Below are 27,236 nucleotides of genomic sequence, written 5' to 3' on the forward strand. Positions count from 1 at the left end.
AAGAAGACACTTTGAGCTTTACTGTCCATCATCAAAGTTGATATTGCTTAAAAAGATAATAAGTTATAGCTGATAAATTCCCATAGATATACATTTCCTGCATTGAACATTATTTTCATTTCATATATAAATACATGAAGCCAATATTGGAGCAATTCAGAAAAGTACTGGGTTGAAAGCCACATGTCTCATGAGTTTATATTTTAAATTTTATGAAGATTGTCATAACAAAGATTTGAGATTCCTACAAACATTTATCTGAGACTGTGTCTGATCCTTTTCTCCCTCCCTCTGTTTGAGAGACACCTGCTAAAGGTGATCATTCATACTCTATTCATACAGTCTGCATATTAATGAATGGCTGAACATTAAAGGCTTTTGTTCTACATGTTTGGGGATATTGATATTGATTTGGCATTTATATTGATGGCCAGGTAGCCAGACAAGCTATTGTTCTACAGTCATGGCATTCATATTGATGTCTGGCTATTTCAATCTCAACAACACACACACACACACACACACACACACACACACACACACACACACACACACAAACTTACTTTTCAAGCATTTCTCCTATAAAAACAAACAGGCAATAAAACCAATAAAATCGTATAAAACTATAAAGGGAGATTTATTGTAACTTACAGATGTAGATCTCCATGTCTCTGTTGTTACTCCGCCCCCAAAAATATTTTCCACAAATCTCAGATAAAACAACTTATTTGATTGTCCATTATTTTCCTTGTTTTCTTGTTTTTTTTTTTTTTGTAAACAAAGTCCAGTTAGCACGAGCTATAAACAGCTGTTTGTGTTGACCTGAGAGCTGCATCACTTCCTGGTTCGTCACTACGCACGTGTTTATAAAGAATAATACAACTAAGCCTCACACACGTGGAGAATAAAATCCTCCCATATATTGTTAGAATCCTGCACTTATTGGCTACATATTGTCCATCAGTCATTTTGTTTCCATAATATTACTGGCTGGAAAGAAAAGGTTTGAAATAAAAGGCAGCGCATTAAAAAAAAAAAACATGAAAACACCTGCAGAGAGAGTAGAGACTCAACCAAAGATTCTGCCTCTTTTACTTTTTTTTTATATTTATTTTTATTCTTTTTTTGTGGTCTCAACCATTTTGTAACACTATATTTTACCAGCCATATTTGGTTTTTACCACCAAGATGTCGTTTTTTTATGTGAAATTTATTCGGAAATATATAAACACAAACACCAGCCGAAGTTTTGTGACATAAACAAAGGAATAAACATCTAAATTACAACACTATTGTTTGTTTGGAGCAGAAATGCTTTACAGCATGTTGTTCAATGGACCATTATCTTTCCTAATAAACTGGGTTTAGCAGCAGTGGTTGTGTTTGTGACTTGTTATTACAATAATAATGTAAGTAGTGCATTTTTTTATGCATGTTGTTTATGTACTGCTTACACACAATCAGCAATTACATTCATTATATGTTTTCCATTGAAAAACACTGATCTGAAATCGCTGCTTGAGACTTAGAGTTTTGGAATGATGTATAGTTAGTCATGGTTACTCTTCTCCCTATTTATTTAATCTAATGCTAAACATTAACACCTGAGAACATTTGGCAATTTGTTGCGCTCACGCGATCCAGAAGCCTAAGAGGTTAAGCAGAGCTGGTGTTGGATTTGTGAACTCTCAACGTCAGTAAAAGTGTCAGCTGGCTGCACAGCTTCCAGCATGAAGTCTTGCAGGCTCTGTAACCCTAACAGATAATGTTCTTCTTGTTGTTCTAGTACAGTCAGCAACTCACAGAACACAGCAACCATCTTCCCTGCAGAGGCTTCAGCAGAAAAGACAGGTCTGACTTGAGATGAAATAGACTTGGATTGAGAAGGTAGAAGATCCTCCTTTGTAGACTTGACAGTATGCCAGACCAGGTTCCAGTTCCAGTTTACCTTTTGCTATTTTCAGGGAATAAAACACACACAAAAATCAACCTGAAAAACATAAAAATAGAAATAAATGCAGAATAAGACTAGAGTATAAATATCTGTCGGCTAACAACATAGACTCTATCCTCACTAGCACATTAGACACCATTGCCCCATCCTGTCATACGCATGCCCTCAAGAGAACAGCCCGTAATCTGGAGAGAAAATGGAGGAAAACTAAATTGGCGGTATTTAGAATTGCGTATAAAGACAGTATGCTCAGCTACAGACAGGCGCTAAAAGCTGCTAGAGCTAAACACCTGAGCAAACTCATAGAAAATAACAAAAACAACCCCAGGTTCCTTTTCAGTACAGTCGCTAAATTAACTACAAATCAGGTATCTGAAAAATGTGTTCCATCACAGTTTAGTAGTGAAGACTTTATGAATTTCTTCACTGAATAAATTGATAGCATTAGAAAAACAATTGTGCCGGTCCAACCTCTGACAGCATCTCCTGATACAATCTCACCTAAAACTCCACAACTATGCTGCTTTACACGTACAGGACAGGAAGAGCTGTATGATGTTATTTACAAAGCTAAATCAAAAACATGTCAGTTAGATCCAATTCCAACTAAACTACTGAAGGAAGTGTTATATACAGCTGGTGAGCCTCTTGTCAATATTATTACCTCCTCACTATCAAGTGAGGAGGTCAGTCAAAGTGAGGAGGTTTAGTCAAATCCCTAAACCCCTCCAGTTAGCAGTTTTTAATCCCCTCATTAAACTTTCTTTCGGCTTCTCCCGTTAGGGGTCGCCACAGCGGATCCTCCGCACGTTTGATTTGGCACATCTTTTACGCTGGATGCCGTTCCTAACGCAACCCTCCCCAATTTATCCGGGCTTGGGACCGGCACTGAGAGTGGCTGGGGATGGTTCCCTGACCGGGGATCGAACCCGGGTCGCAGCGGTGAAAGCGCTGCATCTTAACCACTAGACCACCAGGAGTTATTAATCCCCTCATTAAAAAACCTAATCTGGATCCAAACACATTATCGAATTACAGACCCATTTCAAATCTCCCATTTATGTCTAAGATTTTTTTTTAAATTGTCGCTGCCCAGTTCTGTTCCCACTTACAAGAGAACAATATCTTTGAAGAGTTTCAGTCAGGTTTCAGGCCCCATCATAGCACAAAAACTGCTCTAGTTAAAATCACTAATGACCTGTTTTTAGCTTCAGACCAAGGCTTCATCTCGCTGTTAGTTTTACCAGATCTTACTGCTGCATTCGACACTATAGATCATGAGCTTCTCCTGGATCACTTACAGAATTACATCAGCATTCAGGGACAGGCATTAAGCTGGTTTAAATCCTACCTGTCTGATCGTTACCATTTTGTAGACTTAAATGAAAAGCTATCCAGGTTAATGCTAGTAAATTATGGCATGCCACAAGGTTCAGTTCTTTTCACAATATACATGATTTCCTTAGGAAATATTATTAGAATGCATGGAATTAGCTTCCACTGTTACACTGATGATACCCAGCTATATATCTCAATTGGATCGGATAACTAAGAGTGTTTAAGAATTAAAAGATTGGATGAATCATAACTTTTTATTATTAAATTCCAAAAACAGTACACAGAAGCTCCAGCATTTCAACCTGCATTTAGACGAATGTTCTGTAACTACTAATTAAACGGTAAAAGACCTTAGAGTCTTTTAAAAATCATTACCATATTATAAAAACAGGCTTTTACACCTTAGAAAGATTGCTAAGGTAAGAAACGTTATCTATATCTGATGCAGAGAAGCTCGTCCATGTGTTCATGATCTCCAGAATAGACTGTAGATTGTAATGCATTACTAGGTTGATATCCTGCATGACGACACCTGCAGAGAGAGTAGAGACTCAACCAAAGATTCCGCTTCTTTTACTTTTTTATTTGTATTTTTTTATATGATCATATAACCCCAATCTTATCGTCCCTACATTGGCTTCCTGTTTAGTTTTGAATCGACTACAAACTACTACTTCTCACTTACAAAACACTAAATGGTTTGGCTCCCATGTATCTCCCCAGTCTTCTAACACAGTACAATCCGTCACGCTCCCAGAGATCTCAAAACTCTGAACTTCTAGTAGTTCCTAGAATAGCAAAGTCCACAAAAGGTAGTAGAGCATTCTCACATTTAGCTCCTAAACTTTGTAATAGTCTTCCTGACAGTGTTTGGGGCTCAGACACACTCTCCCAGTTTAAGTGCAGATTGAAAAAACTTATCTTTTTAGCGAGTTCTACACATAAAACACATCACATCATTACCTTGTGCTCCAGAACATCTGATCACATGCACATTATCAACTTGTGCTGGTAATATCATGATCAGCAGCTGACCCTGCAAACATCCTGAACCATCTATAGACGTACCAGTGCCAATTGAATCCCACTTTATGTGTGGAGTTTGGACATCAAACCTCCTTGAGTGTTTAAAGGCTCTGGCATGGAAAAGCTGGTGTTGGATCTGTGATGATCTCAAATGTTGAACTATCTTATGAGTTGCTCAGTAGCTCCTAGTTTTATAACCATATATGACTGTAAAAGACTGTAGAAAGAACTTTACTCACAATCTTATATTTAAGTGCTCATGTTAGTTCTCACTCTCCATTGTTCTGGATTGTTTAAAACTATAATCACACTCTTTATCACCTAAATGAGGATGGGTTCCCCTTTTTAATCTGGTTCCTCTCAAGGTTTCTTCCTCATAACATCTAAGGGAGTTTTTCCTTGCCACAGTCACCATGGCTGCTCATCAGGGATAAATGCACACCATTCACCTTAACTGTTAAATTCTGTAAAGCTGCTTTGAGACAATATTTGTTGTGAAAAGCACTATAGAAATAAATTTGACTTGACTTGAATCTGTGTTTTCTAAACAAGAATTTTCATTTATTTTTATGTAAATCATGTTCAGTCTCCTTCATTCTTTACCATTCTCCACCATACTCCATTTTCTACCAGTCTTCACCAATCTCCACCAGTTGTCAGAGACTCTTGGGACATGATGCAGAGGGGCCTGATTATTACTGTCAGAGAACTCACAGGACATGATGCAAGGCCAAATTATTCTGTCAGAAACTTTTGCGCGTGATTAGGTGAGTGAACATCCAAATGCAGGATGAACACAGGGAGTAAGAAATTCAGATAAGGATTTTCACCTATAGCCCTGTTTCATGCTCCTGGCACCCCGGACGCTCAACATTAACCCTGTGAGTGCTGCAAAAGTATTGGACATTATTTTTTTCCTGCCTGTTCTAACCCTCCTCACCTGTTTTTTTTATTTCTGGTGGCGTCCCTCTTTTGGGTCCTTCCCGCCAGCATCAGGATTTCCGCACAGACCCCACTGACAGTGGGTGGGATTGCACCACTCTATATGACACCTTTTGGGGACTCTCTGCCCAGGTGAAGGACGAGCTAGCTGCCAGTGAGCTTCCCCCTGATCTGGATGATTGGATTGACCGACGAATATGGGAACGTCGCTCAGAGCGTTTCGCTCTCTATCCGGAGCGGGTCTACCACACACCTCCGGCCCGCCAACATAAACCCCTCCGGACTACTCCTGCCCGGGTGGCCTCTTTCTCACCGAAGCCTATGGAAATTTCACATCAGCACCTGTCTCCAACAGAAAAGGAACAGGGGCTCTGTCTCTATTGTGGCGAGGCCAGGCACATGGCTGCTTCATGTCCAGAAAAATTAGGGAGGGGGCCACGGCAAGCCGCACCCTACCAGTCCCTTCCAAGCCCTTAGTCAGGATCCGCATCTGTTCCAGTACTCAGGACTTTTCGCTGGCAGCATTTGTGGACTTCTAGGGCGGACACTGAATTTATGGATCTAGACCTTGCCTGTAAGCTGAGCCTGGAGACGGAGCCATTACCGAAGACTCTCCAGGTCCAGGCCCTAGATGGGCACCCCCTAGACAGGGCCACTCGCCGAACTAAGCCTCTTCTGGTCACCGTTGCAGAGCGACATGGGGAGAGCCTCACCTTCTTGGTCATCTCTTCCCCTCACGCCCTGGTCATGCTTGGTCTCCCCTGGCTCCGCAAGCACAACCCCCACCTAGACTGGTCCAGTGGTCAGGTTCTCGATTGGGGAACCTATTGGCAATCCCACTGCCTCACTCCATCTTCCCTTAGGCCAGTCTCTTGCTCCCCAGAGATTCCCTCTGACCTCAGTTCTGTTCCTTCTGTCTTCCACGACCTCAAGGCAGTTTTCAGCAAGACCCAAGCCTCTGCACCGGCCCTACGATTGCGCCATTGATCTCCTGCCAGGAACCATGCCACCCCGTGGCCGGCTTTATCATCTTTCAGCACCCGAGCAGGCGGCCGTGACCCAATTTATTCAGGACTTGCTTTCTGCCGGCATTATCCGCCCGTCCTCCTCTCCAGCAGGCACTGGGTTTTTCTTTGTGGAGAAAAAGGACAAGAGCCTGCATCCTTGTATCGACTATCGGGGGTTAAATGCCATAACAGTTAAGAATCGGTACCCTTTGCCCCTGATGTTTTCCACGTTTGACTCTCTCCAGGGCTCTATCATCTTTACCAAACTGGACCGCCGTAACACCTACCACCTTGTCAGTATCCGGGAGGGGGATGAGTGAAAAACCTTGTTCGATACCCTGTCGGGGCATTATGAATACCTAGTTATGCCATTTGGCCTCACCAATGTGCCAGCAGTCTACCAGGCATTGGTAAACAATGGTTTTCAGAATATGCTTAACCACAATGTGTTTGTATACCTGGATGACATTCTCGTGATTTCACGCTCTAGAGACAAACATGTCCAGCATGTGCATTCGGTACTCGGGCGGCTCCTCCAGAATGGATTATACAAGGCGGAGAAATGTGATTTCCATGTATCCAGCACCTTCTTCCTTGGATTTGTCCTTTCAGCCGGTAATGTCCAGGTGGACCAAGCCAGGATTCAGGCGATAAGGGACTGGCCCCAACCCACCACCCGTAAGCAACTTCAGAGGTTCTTTGTGAATTTTTTAGATTTGTTAATTTCTATCGGCAGTTTATTAGGGGCTATAGCTCTGACACGGCCCCTCTTCACTCACTCACTTCCATACATCAGGCCTTCAACTGGAACCCAGAGGCTTAACAGACCTTTACCAAACTGAAAAGTTTCTTTACCTTAGCCCTTGTCCTGGCTCTTCCGGATCCAACCCGCCAATTCGTGGTGGAGGTGGACGCCTCTGATCTGGGAGTAGGGGACATTTTGTCCCAGAGAGGTGCCCAGGACAACCACCTGCACCTGTGGGCATTCACCCAGACGCTCATCGTACCTTGGCCATGCTCCTAAAACGTTTTTTTCGCCTGTCTGCTGGAAAGTTAGCGAATTCGTGAGTGCCTGTCCCACATGTAACCAACACAAGAACCCCAAGGGGTGTCCTGAAGGTCTCCTTCACCCACTGCCTGTACCCTGATGTCCTTGGTCGCACATTATTGTGGATTTTGTTACCGTTCTTCCCCCTTCCGCTATTCATATGGCCATCCTCAATAGGTTCTCTAAGATGGGTCACTTCATTCCCCTACCCAAGATTCCCTCTGTGAAGAAAACTGCGCAGCTCCTGCTCCAACAATGGCTAGACTAAAAGGCTCAACCAGGAACTCGAGACCAGCCTCCGTATTCTCTGCGCTCAAGACCCCTCCACATGGTCAGAGCAGCTTCTTTGGGCTGAATACGCTCACAATAATCTTCCCTCCGCTGCCACAGGCCTCTTGCCCTTTCAAGACCAACCCCTGCTGTTCTCCACCCAAGAGCCCGAGACCACCGTTCCATTCGTCCTGGCCCAGTTTATTCGTTGTGGGCCCAGGTGGAGGATGGCCCTGGCAGCCCTCCTTAAATCATCCCGGAGTTACGAGCGTTGGGAACGACCTGCCCCTCAATATCGGGTCGGCCAGAAGGTCTGGCTTTCTACTCGTGACCCACCCCTCAAGGCCATGTGCAAAAAGCTTGACCCTTGTTTCATGGGTCTGTTTCCCATTTCCAAGGTGATAAACCCTGAGGCAGTATGTCTCAAGGTCCCCAGAGTCTTACGCATCCATCCGACCTTCCATGTCTCCCGCCTCAGATGGGTCCGAGCATGTGCTCTGTGTGCTCCTCTCTACTCCATTCCTCTGCTGTTCTTTGTGTCTGTCCATCTTGTATGTCATACTGCACTTGCTTGTCGTTATTTGAGTCGCTTTTCTGTGGTTCCGTGTGATGTCCCGCTGTATTTTGTCGTGGTCCCTCCTTAAGCAATCCTTTTGTACGATTGCTATACGAGTTTGGGCAGCCGAAGTATGAGTGCCCATTTCCACCGCACAGGTTACAGGTCCCGTCGTCTGTACACTCTTTGCCTTTGTGTCCGAAGCTTCGACATTTCCAACATTTCTGTTTGTCACAGTCCTTGACCTGGTGCTCTGTTGAATTGCAAATAAAGCACCTTTGAATTTGTCCAGGATAGTTAATTGAGCCGTTGTATGGACCCATGGAGATGGTATTGGGGATTCGCATCAGCTCTCCTCCTTGTTGTTTCTTGACTTTCACCTTGTACTTTCGCACTCCATACCAGAATTTCACAACCAAGTGCTTAATATCATGTGAGGCTGATGTAACAAGTTTCCAGTTTTTCCAGAAACCACTCACAGAACCTGTAGTGAAAACGTTAATTGAACGTTCCAAAGTTTGTCTCCGAAAGAAGCAAAGTTCATTTTCACGTTTGTTGGGCAAGCTTATGAATGAATAAATATCCACCGCCTGAATCCACTCCGTTTGTAGAAGATGCAATCCCACCTGTATCCTGTTGGGGGCTTCACCTTCTCCCATGAACTTTAAGCGAGCCCAGTGCCCGAAGGTGGGAAAAGCACTTGCAGAGGCATTGGAGAAAAAGGTTGTTATTTTATGCACCGGTTTTGCCCCTTCCACTCATTTTGCTGCAGGTTTTACCAGTCCCCACCATTCTCCACCAGACTCCTTGTTGTCATCTGTCAGTTTCCATGAACAGTACCAGTGCAGTGAATCCCCCTTCTGAACCAATGCGAGTACAAGGGGGACACTTGGGTGCTGAATACATCAGTTCCTGTTTCCTGTTGTTGAACTGTTTGCCGGGAATTTTGTTTGTATCTGTGTTTTAATTTTTTACAGTTCGTTTTTTCTCTCTCATTTTCGCTTTAAAATATCAAAATATCGTTTTGATTACCTGCATCCTTTACTTCCCGTTGGCTCCGTCTCATCTATTTTTTGCTTTCGGAAGAGCGCTTTTTTTTTCCTGTTTGAGGGTTTGAAAGCAGTGAGCGGAGGACATTCCCACCAGAACTACGAACACACACTACAGTAATCACATTAAGGTACGTAATTTCTCTGCTATGGCGAACATCCAGTTCATTCAGTGTGTGAAGTGTGACATGTTTAGTCGGTCTTTCTCTGTTGTTAGCGATCATTTTATCTGTGAGAAAATTTGACGTAGAAGATCTTAGCATTAGAGGAGCGCATCCAGAGTCTAGAGAGAAGTAGTGAGTGCGAGAGCAGTCCAGGTTCTGCAGGGGAAAGTCAGGATGCCCTAGGTGAAGTTAATATTCCCCCGACTCTGGCATTAGAGCCCTCGCAGCGGGGCGAATGGGTGACGACTCGGCGGCAAACTCGCAAAGCCAAAGCTAACGCTAAGGCTTGCCCACGGGAGCACCATTCCTCTTCGCTTCACGTGTCCAACAGTTTTGCTCTTCTCAGTGAAGAAACCTGAAAGAGCTCTGGTTTTAGAAGACTCCATTCTGAGGCACGTGATATTAGCTAGACCTTTAGGGGCACCAGCAGCACAGGTTATGTGTATACCGGGAGCCAGGGCGCCGGACATAGCAGGTCAGCTTAGATTCTTAGGAAAGCATAGGTTCTCTATGATAGTTTTTCACACAGGAGCTAATGATATACGCCTTCGACAGTCAGAGGTTACCAAGAGTAATATTATAGAGGTATGTAAATTAGCGAAGGCAATGTCCGATGCAGTAACATGCTCTGGCCCCATCCCAATGCGACGTGCCAATGTAGCCTACATCAGGTTATGGTTGCTGAACTGCTGGATGTCGGAGTGGTGCTCCAAAAACAATGTGGGCTTCATTAATAATTGGAGCATTTTTGAGGGCAAGGATGGCCTGTTAGGGTGGGACGGTATCCATCCCACTCGGGAAGGTGCTGCTCTTATTTCTTGTAATATAGGTCATAGTCCCAGAACAGCACTAGTACTAGAACAGCAGACAGACAGGCTAAACCAACCGTCTGCTAGCTGCACAGAGTCGTCACTCAGGATTCACCAAATTGAGACTGTGTCTGTCCCCCTGAGCGAAACCAAAATATAGGAATTCTCAGACAGTCCGTTTTAGTAACCTGATTAACATAAAATTAAATAGGACTGAATGCACGCAGCAGCTCTTACAATAAATGAAATTATTACCGACCAGGAGTTTAAAATAATGTGTTTGATAGAAACATGGATGAAACCGAATAAATCTTTAGTCGCAGTTATTTATAATAATAATCTAACACAATCTAATCGTCACACAAAAGACTAAACACAAATGTAAAACATTTGAAGTTCTTTACACCAGCATAAAATATTCAGTGTCCGAAAGCAGGTCCAGTAGGTCAATTCCACTAATTATTATTTATAGACCCCTAGGGCCCTACTCTGATTTTCTCATAGAATTTGCAGATTTCATCACAAATTTAGCTGCTTCTTTAGACAAAGCATTAATTATTGGTGACTTTAATATTCATTTTGATAATCAGGAAGACTCCCTAAGAGCAACAGTTGTGTCCATTCTAGATTCAGTTGGAATTAATCAGAATGTTATAGGACCCACTCATAGTGGTGACACACTCTCGATTTGTTGTTAACATTTGGGTTAAAAATAAAAGATTTAGTCATAGTTCCACAGTATAAAGTTATTTCCATTATCTCATCTCTTTTAAAATCTGCCTCAGTCATTGCATTCCTACCTCACCACGTTACTGTGTTAAGCGTACTTTCATGTCAGCTACAGCAGAGCGTTTTATCAATAATCTTCCAAAAATTATGATATTAGATAGATCTTCATCTGACCCTGCAGAGCTCGACTGGGCCGCTGAATACCTAGAGTCAACGTTACGTTATTCTCTAGATGATGTAGCTCCCCTTAAGACCAAAATGATCAGGGAGAAAAAATGAGCACAGTGGTATAATGATCATACACGCACCTTAAAACAGACCACTTCGAAATTAGAACGTAAATGGCGTCAAACAAAATTAACAGTATTTCAAATAGCATGGAAGGGGAGCCTCCTAATTTATAGAAAATCTCTTAGTGCTGCTGATCAGCATATTTCTCCACCCTCATAGAAAATAACAAGCATAATCCTAGATTGTTATTCAGCACGGTAGCAAAATTAACAGGGAATAAAAGCACTGCACTCACATGCACACCATCAATAGGTAGTAATGATTTCATCAACTTTTTAAATAATAAAATTAAAGACATAAGGCAAGAAATCCAGACGGTTAATATAAATCCAAATTATTTTACAAGTAAGCCTGTAGACAGCAGCGTAATTATAGCAGATAATCAACTTCAAAGCTTCACTCCTATTCATGAGAATGACTTAATTTCATTTATTTCCTCATCATAATCATCAACCTGCATTCTCGATCCCTTGCCTACAAGTTTCTTTAAACAGATCATTCCAGAGGTAATTGAACATGTTTTAAAAATAATAAACTTTGTTGGAATAAAGGGAACAGCTCTCTCTCTTGGCTCAGGTCTTATTTGACTGATCGCTATCATTTTGTTGATGTAAATGGTGAGTACTCCACACTCTCTAAGGTAAAGTTTTGTGTTCCTCAAGGATCTGTCTTAGGCCCTCTGCTTTTCTCTTTATATTTGCTGCATCTTGGTGAAATTATTAATAAACATGGGATTCACTTCCATTGCTATGCTGATACACAGCTGTATATTTCAGCAAAGACAGATGAGACAGATCAGCTTAACAATGTTGGGAAGTGTGTAAAGGACATTAGACAGTAAATAAGCTGATGTTTCTCTTATAAAGCCCCACATTTATGGAACAGCCTTCCAATCAGTGTTCGGGACTCAGCACAGTCTCAGTGTTCAAGTTGAGGTTGAAAACATTTATTCGGTCAAGCCTTTTATCAGTAGATTTTTCTCAGGTAAAGGCTCAGATCTGGAGGAAACATGGATATAGAGTGTTTGGTGAACTGGGACATTTGTATGCTGTCGTCCCCTCACATTCACACGTTCACTCAGGTTGGTTGACGGTGGTGTGTTGGGTCGTCTCTTATCCCAGAGATCCCTCATGTCTGTATTACCTTCTGGTTTTCCTTTTTAATTATGCTGCCATAGCGAGTCTTGCCGGAGTCCAAACTGCTCAGTGACATTAACTTTCATATAACAATAAGGACACGTAATAATCCATATCCTACTCTTCCTGTCACCCTCTTCTCTCTCTCTCGGTCAAGTTAAACTTGCTCCTGAGGCTCCAGTGACCACTGTTCCTGCCCCTCTCCCCTCCGTGGATCTTCCCACTTCATCCAGGCCTGCCTCTGGATAGTGTTCCCTTCGACTGAAGCCTAGTCTGTGCAGCTTGGGACGGTTTCTCATCAACGCCATGAAATTCCGGAGTAAGAACGGGCGCTTTGAGGATGGATTGGAATGTAGTTAATGTCAACAGTCTCGTACACTGACTCAGGAATACAGTTCGCTTCTAATCATCAACACTCTACCCTGCAACATTGTATATCTGCTACAAATGGAAATTCGGTGCAACCCAGATAAGGATGGGTTCCCTCTTGAGTCTGGTTCCTCTCAAGGTTTCTTCCTTATGCCATCTCGGGGGGTTTTTCCTTGCCACAGTCGCCACCAGCTTGCTCATCAGGGACAAACTTACTTATAAAGAACATATTCACTTTTAACCACATTATCTGTGTAAAGTTGCTTTGAAACAATGTTCATTGTTAAAAGCGCTATACAAATAAAAATGAATTGAATTGAATTGAACTTGTGACCCAAATGTTGAATAGTTTACAGTTGCCTTGGTTTGGGAACCAGGCCAGGTGGGGAACACCTGGCCTGGCCTGGTTCCCCAAGGTGGGGAACACCTTGCTCCACAGTTCTTTAGCATTGAGGTTTTAAGGTTTGTTGGAGTCTCATTTTATAGAAAATACATTTTACTACTCAAAGACTATGTCTTCAAAAAATTTATTTTGTTGCTTGAGGGCAACGTTATGTCATAGAAGGATAAATAAATGCCCGGAGCCATCAGGAAAAAAAAGCATGCACGATTTACAATGCAGTGTTTTCTGAGGGGAAATACCTCAGACTGATACACCATAAAAAAGGAAGTTAAATGTGAAAGGCGTCTCATAAAATGAAACGAAAAACAAGTCTATATTTGGAGAAGATTACAATCAGAACTGTTGATGATGAACTTTGGTTGAAATTTTCTTTCTCTTTCTGCATCAACTAAATGCATGCTGCTAATTTATCTAAAACATATTGTCAAGTCAAGTCAAGTTTATTTCTATAGCGCTTTTCACAACAGACATTGTCTCAAAGCAGCGTTACAGAAATCAACAGTGAAGGTGAATGGTGTGAATTTATCCCTGATGAGCAGCCGTGGCGACTGTGGCAAGGAAAAACTCCCTTAGATGTAATGAGGAAGAAACCTTGAGAGGAACTCAAAAGGGAACCCATCCTCATTTGGGTGACATCAAGAGTTTGATCATAGATCTTTCAACAATACAGAACACTGGAGAGTGAGAACTATCATGAGTACTGGAGTATAAGATTATATAGATTATAGTATAAGATAATGTTCTTTCTACAGTCTTATACAGTCTATATGGTTAGTATCTCCTAGTTTTATGAGGTCAACATTTGTGATCGCAGATCCAGCATCAGCTTCTCCATGCCAGAGCCTTTAAACACTCCAGGAGGTCCAATGTCAAAACCACACATGTATCCAATTGGCACTGGTACGTCTCTAGATGGTTCGAGATGTTTGCGAGTTAGGCATCTACTTCTTCACAGGTCCATAATCCTCATGAGGTGTGACGTGACTGGAGCTGGCCAAACCTCAGGATGCCTCGGGATGGGGAGAGAAAGAGAAGCAGTGGAAAGGAATTAGCGTAGCTGCTGTTATGATATTAACAGCATTTTTAATCTGCACTTAAACTGGGTGAGTGTGTCTGAGCCCCGAACACTGTCAGGAAGACTATTCCAGAGTTTAGGAGCTAAATGTAAGAATGTTCTACCGCCTTTAGTGGACTTTGCTATTCTAGGAACTACTAGAAGCCCAGAGTTTTGAGATCTCAGGGAGCGTGATGGATTGTAGCGTGTTAAAAGACTGGAGAGATACATGTGAGCCAAACCATTTAGTGCTTTATAAGTGAGGAGCAGTAGTTTGTAGTCTATTCGAAACTTAACCGGAAGCCAATGTAGGGACGATAAGATTGGAGTTATATGGTGATATTTTCTTGACCTAGTAAGAACTCTTGCTGCCGCATTCTGAACTAACTAAAGCTTGTTTATTAATGATGCAGGACATCCACCTCGTAATGCATTACAGTAGTCTATTCTGGAGGTCATAAACGCATGACCGAGCTTCTCTGCATCAGATATAGATAACATGTTTCCTAACTTAGAAATATTTCTAAGGTGAAAGAAGGCTGTTTTTGTAACTTGGTTGATATGATTTTTAAAAGATAAGTTGCTCTTAAATAACTCCCAGGTCTTTTACTGTTGAACAAGTTACATTACATCTGTCTAAATGCAGGTTGAGATGCTGGAGCTTCGGTATACTGGTTTTTGGGCCGATGAGCAAAATCTCTGTCTTATCAGAATTTAATAGTAGAAAGTTATGGGTCATCCAATCTCTTATTTCCTTAACACACTCAGTTACCGAGCTAATTGAGTGTATCGCCTGGTTTTGATGCGATATATAGCTGGGTATCATCAGCATAACAATGGAAGCTAATTCCATGCCTTCTAATAATATTTCCTAAGGGAATCATGTATATTGTGAAAAGCAGGGGTCCTAGAACTGAACCTTGTGGCATGCCATAATTTACTAGCATTAACCTGGATAGCTCTCCATTTAAGTCTACAAAATGATAACGATCAGACAGGTAGGATTTAAACCAGCTTAATGCCTGTCCCTGAATGTCGATGTTATTTTGTAAGCAATCTAGGAGAAGATCATGATCTTTACTGTCGAATGCAGCAGTAGGATCTAGTAAAACTAACAGCGAGATGAAGACTTGGTCTGAAGCTAAAAACAGGTCATTAGTGATTTTAACTAGGGCAGTTTCTGTGCTATGATGGAGCCTGAAACCTGACTGAAACTCCTCAAAGATATTGTTCTCTTGTAAGTCTGAACGGAACTGGGCAGCGAAAATCTTTTTTAAAATCTTAGGCATAAATGGGAGATTTGAAATTGGTCTGTAATTCGATAGCGTGTTTGGATCCAGATTAGGTTTTTTAATGAGGGGCTTAATAACTGCTAACTTGAGGGATTTAGGGACGTGACCTAAAGATAGTAATGAGTTAATAATATTGAGAAGAGGCTCACCAGCTGTATGGAACACTTCCTTCAATAGATTTGTTAGAATGGGATCTAACTGACATGTTGTTGATTTAGCTTTTGTAATAACATCATGCAGCTCTTTCTGTCCTATACATGTAAAACAGTGTAGTTGTGGAGTTGTAGGCAAGATAATGTCAGGAGATGCTGTTAGAGGTTGGACCGCCACAATTGTTTTTCTAATGTTATCTATTTTTTCAGTGAAGAAATTCATAAAGTCCTCACTACTAAACTGTGATGGAACACAATTTGCAGATCCCTGGTTTGTAGTTAGTTTAGCTACAGTACTGAAAAGGAACCTGGGATTGTTTTTGTTATTTTCTATGAGTTTGCTCAGGTGTTTAGCTCTAGCAGCTTTTAGCGCCTGTCTGTAGCTACGCATACTGTCTTTATACGCAATTCTAAATACCTCCAATTTAGTTTTCCTCCATTTTCTCTCCAGATTACGTGTTGTTCTCTTGAGAGCATGCGTATGACTATTATACCAAGGTGCAGGTGCTTGTTCTCTAACCTTTTTTAACCGGCTGGAGGCAACAGTGTCTAATGTGCTAGTGAGGATAAGGTCTATATTGTTAGCCATTACATCAAGATTATTAGCAGTTATGGGTTTAGTGAGAAATTGAGATAAATCAGGCAGGTTATTTATGAATCTGTCCTTAGTGGTCGGAACAATAGTCCTGCCAGGTCGATACCATGGTGCAACACGGCTAATATTGCACTTATATAATAATGCATTTATATGACATTTTATTAAAAGGATATAAAAGTATTTTTGTCACCACTCTATCATGTGTAGAACGGAGAATTCTATGAGGGTGTGGAGGAAAACTCTGGAGACATGTGGAATTGTATTTAGCTTCCATTTATTCAGTCTGCACTTTTCAGCACACTTTCAATACTCAACAAAAACAACAGAAAAGTTTATACCTTTGTTTGTGTGTGTGGGTGTGTGTGTTGTTCACGGATATAGACCAGGCATCAGAAACCGCGAGTAAACTACAATGTTTTTAGTGGGACTAAACATACAAACTTATCTAGAGGGTTTCATCCGAAGTGTAATCAGGAGCATAGGAGCTCGGGGACAACGAGTGGTAGGAAGTCCGGGTGACAGCAAGAAATAGATCCGACAGTGAGTGAGGGGGAATCGGGACTTTAAAAAAGGTGAAAGGTAAATGGGGAACAGGTGTAGATGATTAGAGCAAGTTTGGGTTAAGAATCAGATGAGTGAAAATAGACACCCTCAGTAAAATGTGACTCCTGTAAAAGTGTCCCTTTAAACTAAAATAATACAAAAATACAAAAGGTTTTTGTCTTGAAATGTACTTAAGTATCCAAAGTACTGAATAATTATATCTGTAATGTTCTTAATATCATTTTAATCACAAGACATTTTTTAATCAACTCGGTTTATGGGAAAAGACTCGAATGTGACTCTCGGCACACTGATCTTTTAAAAGAATGATATTAATGACTCAAACACTGATTGATTTCTATTACAATTATTATGAGCACCAAACCTTTAAGTCAGAAATTTCTTCGTCATTTATTCCTCTTGCTTTTGAACTGGTGTCATCTCGCAGGCGTACAATAACCTTACCTATAATGTCACAGAAATATGCTTGTGGACTTAATAGATGTTTTTGTATTCTACAATGGCTGACAGAGTGGAATAAACTGAATCGGTCGTAGATACATTTACAAAGATATTTTTAAGATAGACCTTTCAAGTAAAGCTGGACACTGTGAGGAAAGGTTCACCAAAACAATGGACTGTTTGCCATTTTTATTTTTGTGTATGTGTACTTGTAAAATTTACACAAAAACAAAATCTTTTGAGAAAATGATATTATACCATTATGTATTTGACTGTGTGAGGACTGCAGTTTGTGCTTAATGTGGCAAGTGTAATGGTGTCACACTAGATTATTGAAATTACGATTACGAGTGGTATTAATCGTTTACATTTTTTTGAAATTTGTATTAGGAGAGAGTGAAGCATGGTGATGTGGTTAAAAGTAAAAATTAAGTACTGCTAGTTATGCAAGCTTTGTCACGTGTAAGCATGAAGGTAGAGCTGGCGTAATTCCCTGGTGCCGCCACTCTTTTTTGCCGAATGTTTTTTTTTTTTTTTCAGCGCCTCAAAAAAGCTGTTAAAATATTGTTATTACGGCTTGGTTATGGAATTACTGTGGGAAACATAATTTTTTATTTTTCTATATTTAGATGTTAGTAATCCAAATGATGAATTTTGTAAAGTGTATGTTAATTCGTAGTATGATTCCAGGTAATGGCCGCCGTTACACATGCAGCATTCGTTAGTAAAACAGTTAAAACATTTCATCTATTTATAAATTTATGATTGACTGAAGTTACATCTGTTATTTTTTTTTTGTTCAATGAGCGTTTCAAATGCATTTCCTGTTAAATAAATATACACTAGAAAAAAGTATTTAATGGTTGACAGGCATGGCTGGAGCAGAGATTCTCCATTTATTGTCTGATAGTGTGTTAAGTCAAGAAGCTTTTATTGTCATTTTAACCATATATAGCTGACGCATTACACAGTGGAATGTAACAACGTTCCTCGTGAACTCTGGTGCTACAATACAGAAATTTACAAATCTTTCAATACAGAAACCCAGAAGCTGAAAGTAAATCACATGACAACTGCACCATCATCTGAAGACTCTTTTATGATTAACGCACACGACACAGAGGTTGAGAAATATACATATAAGGAAAAAGACCTTGTTTCCTTGTACAAGAGTTAGAAATAAGGGTTAGGGTTAACATAGAAAGCTAATGATCACCCTTCATCAGTGTTACAAGTAGCGTGCGTTACGTAATAATATTTCTTTTCTGGAGTAACGAGTAAAGTAGCGCGTTACTTTATACATTTACACATTAATATCTGAGTTACTTTTTTAAAAAAGTAATGCGAGTTACTTTTCAGTTAAATTATTTTGCATTAAAAATTAATACTGAATTAAAATGAACGTAGTCACGTAGAATTGCGAACTCATACGTGCGAGCCACGGGAACAGAAGCTGGTCAGAAGCGGACTTATAAAGAAACCAAAGTTAATTTGGTATATCCATATAATTTACGAGAGAAATGTGATCAAGAGCTGCTTACAAAGGAAATAAATCCAGTTTACATTTAGAAAAGTTAAAATTTAATCTCACTTCCAAAGAATGACACCCCCATTGTGCTGCCCAGTGTCACTCCTGTACCTAAAACCTTTAGTTCTACTTTAGTGGGTCCAATTTTGACACCAGTATCGATATAAATTGTAGCTTACCTTGTGGCATTTTCAGGGAATAAAACACAAAAAAAATCACATGGAAACTTAAAAATTAAAAAAGTGTGAAAACTGTTAATTTTTTAATATGTAGTTAATAATCATAATTATTGAATCATATATAAATAACACGAAGTTGGAGCTTTCTATCAATATAACAAAGCCAAAAGATATAGATAGATGGATGGATGGATGGATGGATGGATGGATGGATGGATGGATGGATGGATGGATGGATGGATGGATGGATGGATGGATGGATGGATGGATGGATGGATGGATGGATGGATAGATAGATAGATAGATAGATAGATAGATAGATAGATAGATAGATAGATAGATAGATAGATAGATAGATAGATAGAATGTGTTGTTTATTACCTGCTTTGTCTGCTGCTCCTGAGTGAGTGTTCTGAGGAGATCACCAAAAGCTTTTATACGTAACATTTTTAACTTTCATTTCAATGTCTTATTTCTTGTCTGAATGCTGGGAATGTGTGTGTGTGTGTGTGTGTGTGTGTGTGTGTGTGTGTGTGTGTGTGTGTGTGTGTGTGTGTGTGCGTGCTTCATAATCTGCAAGTGCACAGAGATACAGTTAAACAGACTGGTGGTAATAAAACACTGGTGAGAATCATTAGTGTTTCAACTCAATATAATAAGTGAATAATGATTTATTTACTAAAGCAGGAACATTATAATATTATATACTATTATATTTCTATAGCACAATATGTTTTACACAAATTACCAGCATACAGTCACACAAGAGAGAAGAAGGGCGTCAGAGTTTGTAAGTTTTTCCCCTCAGAAACCCAGTTTCACATAATTCAACTTCCTCTTTTATTGTGTATCTGTTTGGGAAATTCTCCATCCTCAGGATTCACCCTTTCCACTGCTTTATTTCTCATTTACAGTCAATTTCTGTCCTATGTTTGATTAGAGGTATGCAATAAAAGAAAGAAAGCATGAGAGGGATTTCTATACTTTTTATAGTTTATCTAGGGTTAGAGTTCTATTTTATTTATTTTATTTATATTTATATGTTTACATGTTGGACAGTTGTAACAATCATTGTTATGTTACATGTTGTACTCTGTATAAATGCGTATGTGACTGTCAGGGATTAACCTGCCACGCCCCCCTCAGAGGTTCTCATGCTGCCTCTCTCTGCCGTGCTCAGCGTTAAGCATTGACACCTGTCAATCGTTACCAGTTCCCCTTCATAAGTTCCAGTTTCCACCTGACTCGCTGTCGGATCTACGTAGTCATGCCTAGTGATCTCACGGATACCATACCACCAGCATTTCCCGCTGGTTTATGCTTCCTGTTCCGATCCTATGGATTATATTCTCTTTAAAAAATGACATCGAAAGTGAAGGCGATGTCGCGGTCCCAAATTTGTCAGAAAGCACCGTCGCGCTCCAGGACCCCTCTGAAGGCGACATTGCACTCCAGACCTTGGACATCCACTCAGGGTGCTATCATGCCTCAGACAGCCATAGAGGGTGCCGTCACGCCCCAGAGTCCTGTACAAGGCATCACTGCGCTCCTGAGTCCTGCTGAGGGCACTGTTGCACCGCAAAGTCTGCTCCAAACCTCCGCAGAGGGCTTCACTCGGCCTCTGATCCCTGCAGAGGGCGTTGCTCTGCCTCTGCTCTCCACAGAGGACGTCGCTCCTCCCCAGTTTGTCGCAGAGGGCATCGCTCTGCCTCAGCTCTTCGCAGAGGGCTTCGCTCTGCCTCAGATTGTCGCAGAGGGCGCTTAGGGTTAGGCCTAAGCAAAACCTTATCTCAATTGAGCAAGAAAACCTAAAAAACCCAAGAATATAACATCCTGAGCGGGAGTGAAATTGCTCTTGCTCACTGAGCACACAGGCAGTGTTTCGAATCACTTTCTCTCGAGTCGGCTATAATCAGCCAATCGTCTATGTATGTCAGGATCCTGAGCCCCGCTGTTCTCAGTGGTGAAAGCCCTACCTCCACACACAGAAATCAGTGCGAGCCTAAACGGAAGGACCGTGAATTCATAACACACGCCTTGGTAGACGAAATGAACAAATCTCATGTGCGGAGGATAGATGCTTATATGGAAAAAAGCATCGCTCAGATTGATCGAGCAGAACCAATCGTTCTGCTTGACCAAACGTACAAGAGAGCCATGTAATAGCATTCTAAAATTGTATTTCCTCAATTGTTTGTTCAACATTTGAGATCCAGAATAGGACTGAGAGAACCGTCCTTTTTTAGGACCAGGATATAACGAGAGTAAAAGCCCCAAACTGAAATCTGTAACCCCTCATGATTGGGTGAATCACCCATTCGGGGGCTGAAACAGACAGCCAGCCTGTAATGTGACTCCTGAGCATCCCTATGCAGCCTGGTGTACTGCCAAAAGCCGATCCAGCCGGATCAATCATTAATGGAGCATTGGCGCCATCTAATGGTCGAACTAGGGGTGACATAAAGGGGTCCGGAGAGAAATCCTCTCCCAGAAACGAATTCATTTGATTCGTTAGCTTTTTTAATCTTTTTTTGTGTTTTGTAAAACACTGGGGCCGTAGCTTTTATTGAATTTGTGAGAGGAGTGTGAAGGGGGCTGTGTGGTGACACTGCTGCATCAGTGCAGCAGGGCCAAAAAGAGCCTGACCAGGCTCAACCGGCGCTCCTGCGATAAGACGCTTCTCACTATCAAGGAGACTGGATAGATTAAGCACAGCAATAAAGCCATAGAGCACCCGCTCGCTTGAACAGCTTGATGGGCATTGCGAAAAACAAGATTGTTAACCGTAATGATCTCCTTCCAGAGAGCGGCCGATGGTGACCCATTCTCCAGTTGTTGTCCCAAATCGAGCAGGAGTTCAGCCTGATACGTGGACAACAGCGAGGAGATGTTGAGAGCTCTTATTAAGAGCCGAGGCTTTATACGAAGCCTGATGAATGGACACAGAGAAGCAATCCATCTTACCCGTTAGGACAGGCTTGGGTGGGGCGAGCAGACCGCCCTGAGATGGGTTAAGGTGTCTGGCCAAGTTAAGTAAAGTCAAGAGGCTTTTATTGTCATTTCTACTATACACAGTGGTACACAGTACACAGTAAAAATAAGACAACATTCCTCCAGAACCCTGGTGCTACACTAAACAACATAGAGCTACAACAACACAGCACAGCATGCAAACAGTAAATGGTGTAATACTGAATACTAAATAATACTATATAATCATATAATACTAAATAAATGACGGTGGGATGGATTAAGATGAGTAATGAGTGTGTGTTAAGTTCAGGTTGTACAGTTTGGTAAGTGAGTGTGTGTGTGTGTGTGTGTGTGTGTGTGTGTGTGTGCATGCGTTCCATTTCAGTTCTGTGTATTGAGGAGCCTGATGGCTTGCGGGGAAAAAAGCTGTTATACAGTCTGGATGTGAGGCCCGAATGCTTCAGAACCGCTTTCCTGATGGCAGGAGGGTAAAGAGCATGTGTGAGGGGTGTGTGGGGTCGTCCACAATGCTGTTGGCTTTTTGCGGATGCAGTGTGTGGTTTAAATGTCCGTGATGGAGGGGAGAGAGACTCCAATAATCTTCTCAGCCGTCCTCACTATTCTCTGTAGGGACTTGCGATCCGTGACGGTGCAGTTCCCAAACCAGGCAGTGATGCAGCTGCTCAAGATGCTCTCGATGGTCCCTCTGTAGAACAAGGTCAGGATGGGGGAGGGAGATGAGCTTTCCTTAGCCTTCTCAGGAAGTAGAGATGCTCATGGGCTTTCTTGGTGATGGAGCTGGTGTTGAGTGACCAGGTAAGGTTTTCCGCCAGATGAACACCAAAGAATTTGGTGTTCTTGATGATCTCCACTGAGGATCTATCGATGATCAGTGGAGATTGGTCACTCTGTGCTCGCTTGAAGTCAACAACCATCTATTTGGTTTTGTCAACGTTCATTGACAGGTTGTTGGCTCCACACCAGGCTGTTAAATGGTGCACCTTCTCTCTGTAAGCTGACTCGTCATTCTTGCTGATTAAACCCACCACGTTCATGTCATAGGCAAACTTGACGATGTGGTTTGAGCTGTGCATTGCTACACAGTCAACAGAGTGAACAGCAGTGGGCTGAGCACACAGCCCTGAGGGGCCCCAGTGCTCAGTGTGGTGGTGCTGGAGATGCTGTTCCCGACCCGGACTGACTGAGGTCTCCCAGTCAGGAAGTCAAGGATCCAGTTGCAGAGGAAGGTGTTCAGGCCCAGTAGGCTCAACTTCTCAATCAGGTGCTGAGGGATGATTGTGTTGACTTCTGAGCTGAAGTCAATGAATTATCTATATATTCAGTCAGAACTTCGTACATTGGATCTGTGTTTGTATCTGTGATATAATCAATATTTATTGGCAGCTCAATGATCTGCTATCAGTAAATTAGAACTGAAGATTTCCTGCCTTATCAGTGTAGCATCAGTCTGAAATTTTCTCGATCATACAGCGGGACTGTGTGTTGGTTTGAATGTGAAAATAATTATTTTAAATCCACGAATATTATCATATAATAAAATAATTTTTCATTAAAAAAAAAACAATGATTACTGTTCACTTCACTTTGAACAAATCAGTAAAGAAATCAGAAAGAATGATTTGTACCAACTGAACCTTTATACTTATATCTGATACTGATACTAATTAGTGAAGTGCCCTGCCCTTTCTGCCCTCCATGCCCTCGATACCCTTTCTGCCTTAACTGGCAGTTTAGTGTTTAATGTTAATGTGCTCCTCTCTGAATGAAGCCCTGTTCTCCGGCTGTGAGACTGCACTCTCTGTTCGCTTTTACTCTTCCTACAGACCTCGGAGAGTCTTAAAGAGTTCAACGATGCGAACATCTACACCCTGCAATACCGCCTGTGTCCATCAGAGGGCACAATCACCTACACCCATTGTCATGAATGTGAAACATTATTATTATTATTATTATTATTATTATTATTATTATTATTATTATTACAATATTGTAATCATAGACACATTTGAATACACTACATTCCCTGTTTTTTTTTTATTTCAGAATTTTGATCACTAAATTTCCACCAGAGATTAATTAAATGTCTTAATTTCAGTTTAAAAATCATTATTATTTAGAATTTATTATCCATAATGCTGCATAAAATATCTGGGAGGTAAAAACTGGATTATTTTTCAATAACAGCACATAAAATCAGAAAGTATTTTATGCATCTTAAACCACAACCTTCATTTCTGCCAGAGCTGCTGGTCCGGAAAACATTCACCAACACCTTCTGATCAATTCTGAATCACCCTGAATGTCCTGAAAATGTATCTGCATGATGTAATACCTGTGCTGCTGCTTCTGCTTCATGATTGGTTCGTTAGAGAAGTGGATGAATGGGCAGGCGTTCCTAATAAAGTGGACAGTGAGTGTAGTATGTAAGTATGATGTAAGTTATTTCTTCCGGAGTAAAATGTTTCAGTGATCTATATTTTGTTGGCATCAATAAAATTCTGGTAATTTTAAACATTTATCTTAACAATCCTAATTGTTAAGCCCCGCCTCCCTGAGAAACAGTTCGTTCTAAACCCCGACCTCCTAAGAAACACAGCCTGCTCTAAGCCCCGCCTCACTGAGGAACACAGCCTGCCCTAATCCCCGCCTCACGAGACGAGCACAAAGACGCACTCATTCAGCCTCAATGGCAGCGTTTGTGTCCACAAAAGAGCAGCAGGGAAACATCCCAAACCCAGCGCTGATGCCCCTACATGCCAACCTGCTGCCACTTTTCACACAGGGACGGGAAAAGCACACGCTGTTCTCCCTCACAGCTTCCTCAGAACTTCTCTAGAACTGCCCCAGCAAGAGTCTGGACTGGTCTTAGAAGAACTACACAAAAGTTCTGTAATCTGAAGCTTTTAAGATTTTCACACATCTTCACAATGTTCCTCATCAGAATCACGATCCTGCTGAAAACATCAGCAAAAACCAACCCTGAATCTTTATTGGCTTAAATGGTAATAATGGGAATTCTACTGGTAATAGTGGAAGCTGTAATAATGGAAGCTGTTTCGGCCTCTGTTGCTCTGTAATGAAAATTTCTTTACTGGTAATCTGGTGACCAATACAGCACTACTATACTGTTTTATGTTTTGCTGTGTTGTTTGTTTTGTGTTGTTTTGTGTGTACTGGGTTGTGTATGTTGTATTGTGTATGAGTGTGTTGTGTGTATTAGGTTGTGTATGTTGTATTAGGTATTTGTACATTGTTCACTGCTTGTGTTGTTTTTTTGTTCTTTTTTTTTTCACTTGGGGGTTTGAGTTTAGTGGTAATGTAAAAAAAAGCTCCTTTAAGAAGGTAGTGGATGGAGGTAAGTCATGTGACCGGAGCTCCTTTAAGAAGGTAGTGGATGGAGGTAAGTCATGTGACCGGAGCTCCTTTAAGAAGGTAGCGGATGGAGGTAAGTCGTGTGACCGGAGCTCCTTTAAGAAGGTAGTGGATGGAGGTAAGTCGTGTGACCGGAGCTCCTTTAAGAAGGTAGTGGATGGAGGTAAGACATGTGACCGGAGCTCCTTTAAGAAGGTAGTGGATGGAGGTAAGACGTGTGACCGGAGCTCCTTTAAGAAGGTAGTGGATGGAGGTAAGTCATGTGACCGGAGCTCCTTTAAGAAGGTAGTGGATGGAGGTAAGTCGTGTGACCGGAGCTCCTTTAAGAAGGTAGTGGATGGAGGTAAGTCGTGTGACCGGAGCTCCTTTAAGAAGGTAGTGGATGGAGGTAAGTCGTGTGAGCGGAGCTCCTTTAAGAAGGTAGTGGATGGAGGTAAGTCATGTGACCGGAGCTCCTTTAAGAAGGTAGTGGATGGAGGTAAGTCATGTGACCGGAGCTCCTTTAAGAAGGTAGTGGATGGAGGTAAGACATGTGACCGGAGCTCCTTTAAGAAGGTAGTGGATGGAGGTAAGACGTGTGACCGGAGCTCCTTTAAGAAGGTAGTGGATGGAGGTAAGACATGTGACCGGAGCTCCTTTAAGAAGGTAGCGGATGGAGGTAAGTCATGTGAGCGGAGCTCCTTTAAGAAGGTAGCGGATGGAGGTAAGTCATGTGACCGGAGCTCCTTTGAGAAGGTAGCGGATGGAGGTAAGTTGTGTGAGCGGAGCTCCTTTAAGAAGGTAGCGGATAGAGGTAAGTCGTGTGAGCGGAGCTCCTTTAAGAAGGTAGTGGATGGAGGTAAGTCGTGTGACCGGAGCTCCTTTAAGAAGGTAGCGGATGGAGGTAAGTCGTGTGAGCGGAGCTCCTTTAAGAAGGTAGTGGATGGAGGTAAGACATGTGAGCGAGGCATCATGACCTGCATCAAGAGTGAGTCAAAGACAGATGTGGAGGAGAAAATCCGGGAATTTTCCAAAATAAAACATCAGAATCAGAATTCTGTGCGGCCCGGTACCAACCGGGGGTTGGGGATCACTGGTCTAAAGCCTATTAAGAGGGCAAAAAATGTCAAAAAATGAACTCTTGACACACCTGTGACCTGAAACTCATTCTACTTGACGACCAAGTGAATTTGATGAGTGAACGCCATGAGTTTGCCGAGCTGCATCAAAGCGAAATGGAGTTCGAATTTACTTCATAATTTCATGTTCTTATGTGGAAGTTTTCAGAATGGATGTTCAATGTTGAAAATACTAAAATTAAAAACATCCACAGACTGGTACTATATTTACAGTCAACCCCTGATAATTCACGGTTTGGAACCTTACTAACAGCAAGCTGAAGATTATCTTAAAATTCACGAAAATTCGCAGCGGGAACGAATGTTCAGAAAAGTTAGAAATAACATTTTAATCTATGTTTTCCAGGACCACTGTATGTATATAAATTAGGGATGTCAAATAATTAATATTGAATTGCGATTAATCGTGCATTTGTATCTGTTCTAAATGTACCTTAAATTAATACTTTTTACTTTTTTAATACTCTAATCAACATGAACATGGACGAATGTTGATGCTTTATGCAAATGTATGTTTATTATTAGTGAAAACAAACAAAGCATGAATATTCTTGTAATAAAAGTAATTTAAAAGTAATTTATTTAAATTACATAAATCATCAGGACACCAAACTAAACCTTTGCTATGTTTTCACACGGACAGATTTAATTGCCGGATGTGTGCTCCATGACGGATTTTGGTGCTTTGAGATATGGTGCATCTGTAAAACAAATGTTTAGTGATCACATTTTTTATTTTTTTTTTATTTAGTAATTTTTTTTTTATTTTCCCTCCTCAGATCTTCCCACTTCGTCCTGGTCTGTCTCTGGATGACGTTCTCTTTCATTGGAGGCGATTCTGTGCAGCTGGAGA

The 27,236-nt window shown here is 41.4% G+C and overlaps 1 long non-coding RNA gene across 1 annotated transcript; it reads left to right on the top strand.

The window, feature by feature from the left end:
- The first annotated feature begins 375 nt into the window (after positions 1 to 375).
- LOC310735037 lies at positions 376 to 6,475 on the top strand. Its single transcript, XR_014536193.1, has 4 exons — positions 376 to 2,282; positions 2,363 to 2,650; positions 2,924 to 5,918; positions 6,216 to 6,475. It is a non-coding gene; the product is annotated as an uncharacterized lncRNA (long non-coding RNA).
- The last annotated feature ends 20,761 nt before the right edge of the window (positions 6,476 to 27,236 follow it).

This window comes from Silurus aristotelis (assembly GCF_946808225.1).
Source record: "Silurus aristotelis genome assembly, chromosome: 12".
Taxonomy (NCBI): domain Eukaryota; kingdom Metazoa; phylum Chordata; class Actinopteri; order Siluriformes; family Siluridae; genus Silurus; species Silurus aristotelis.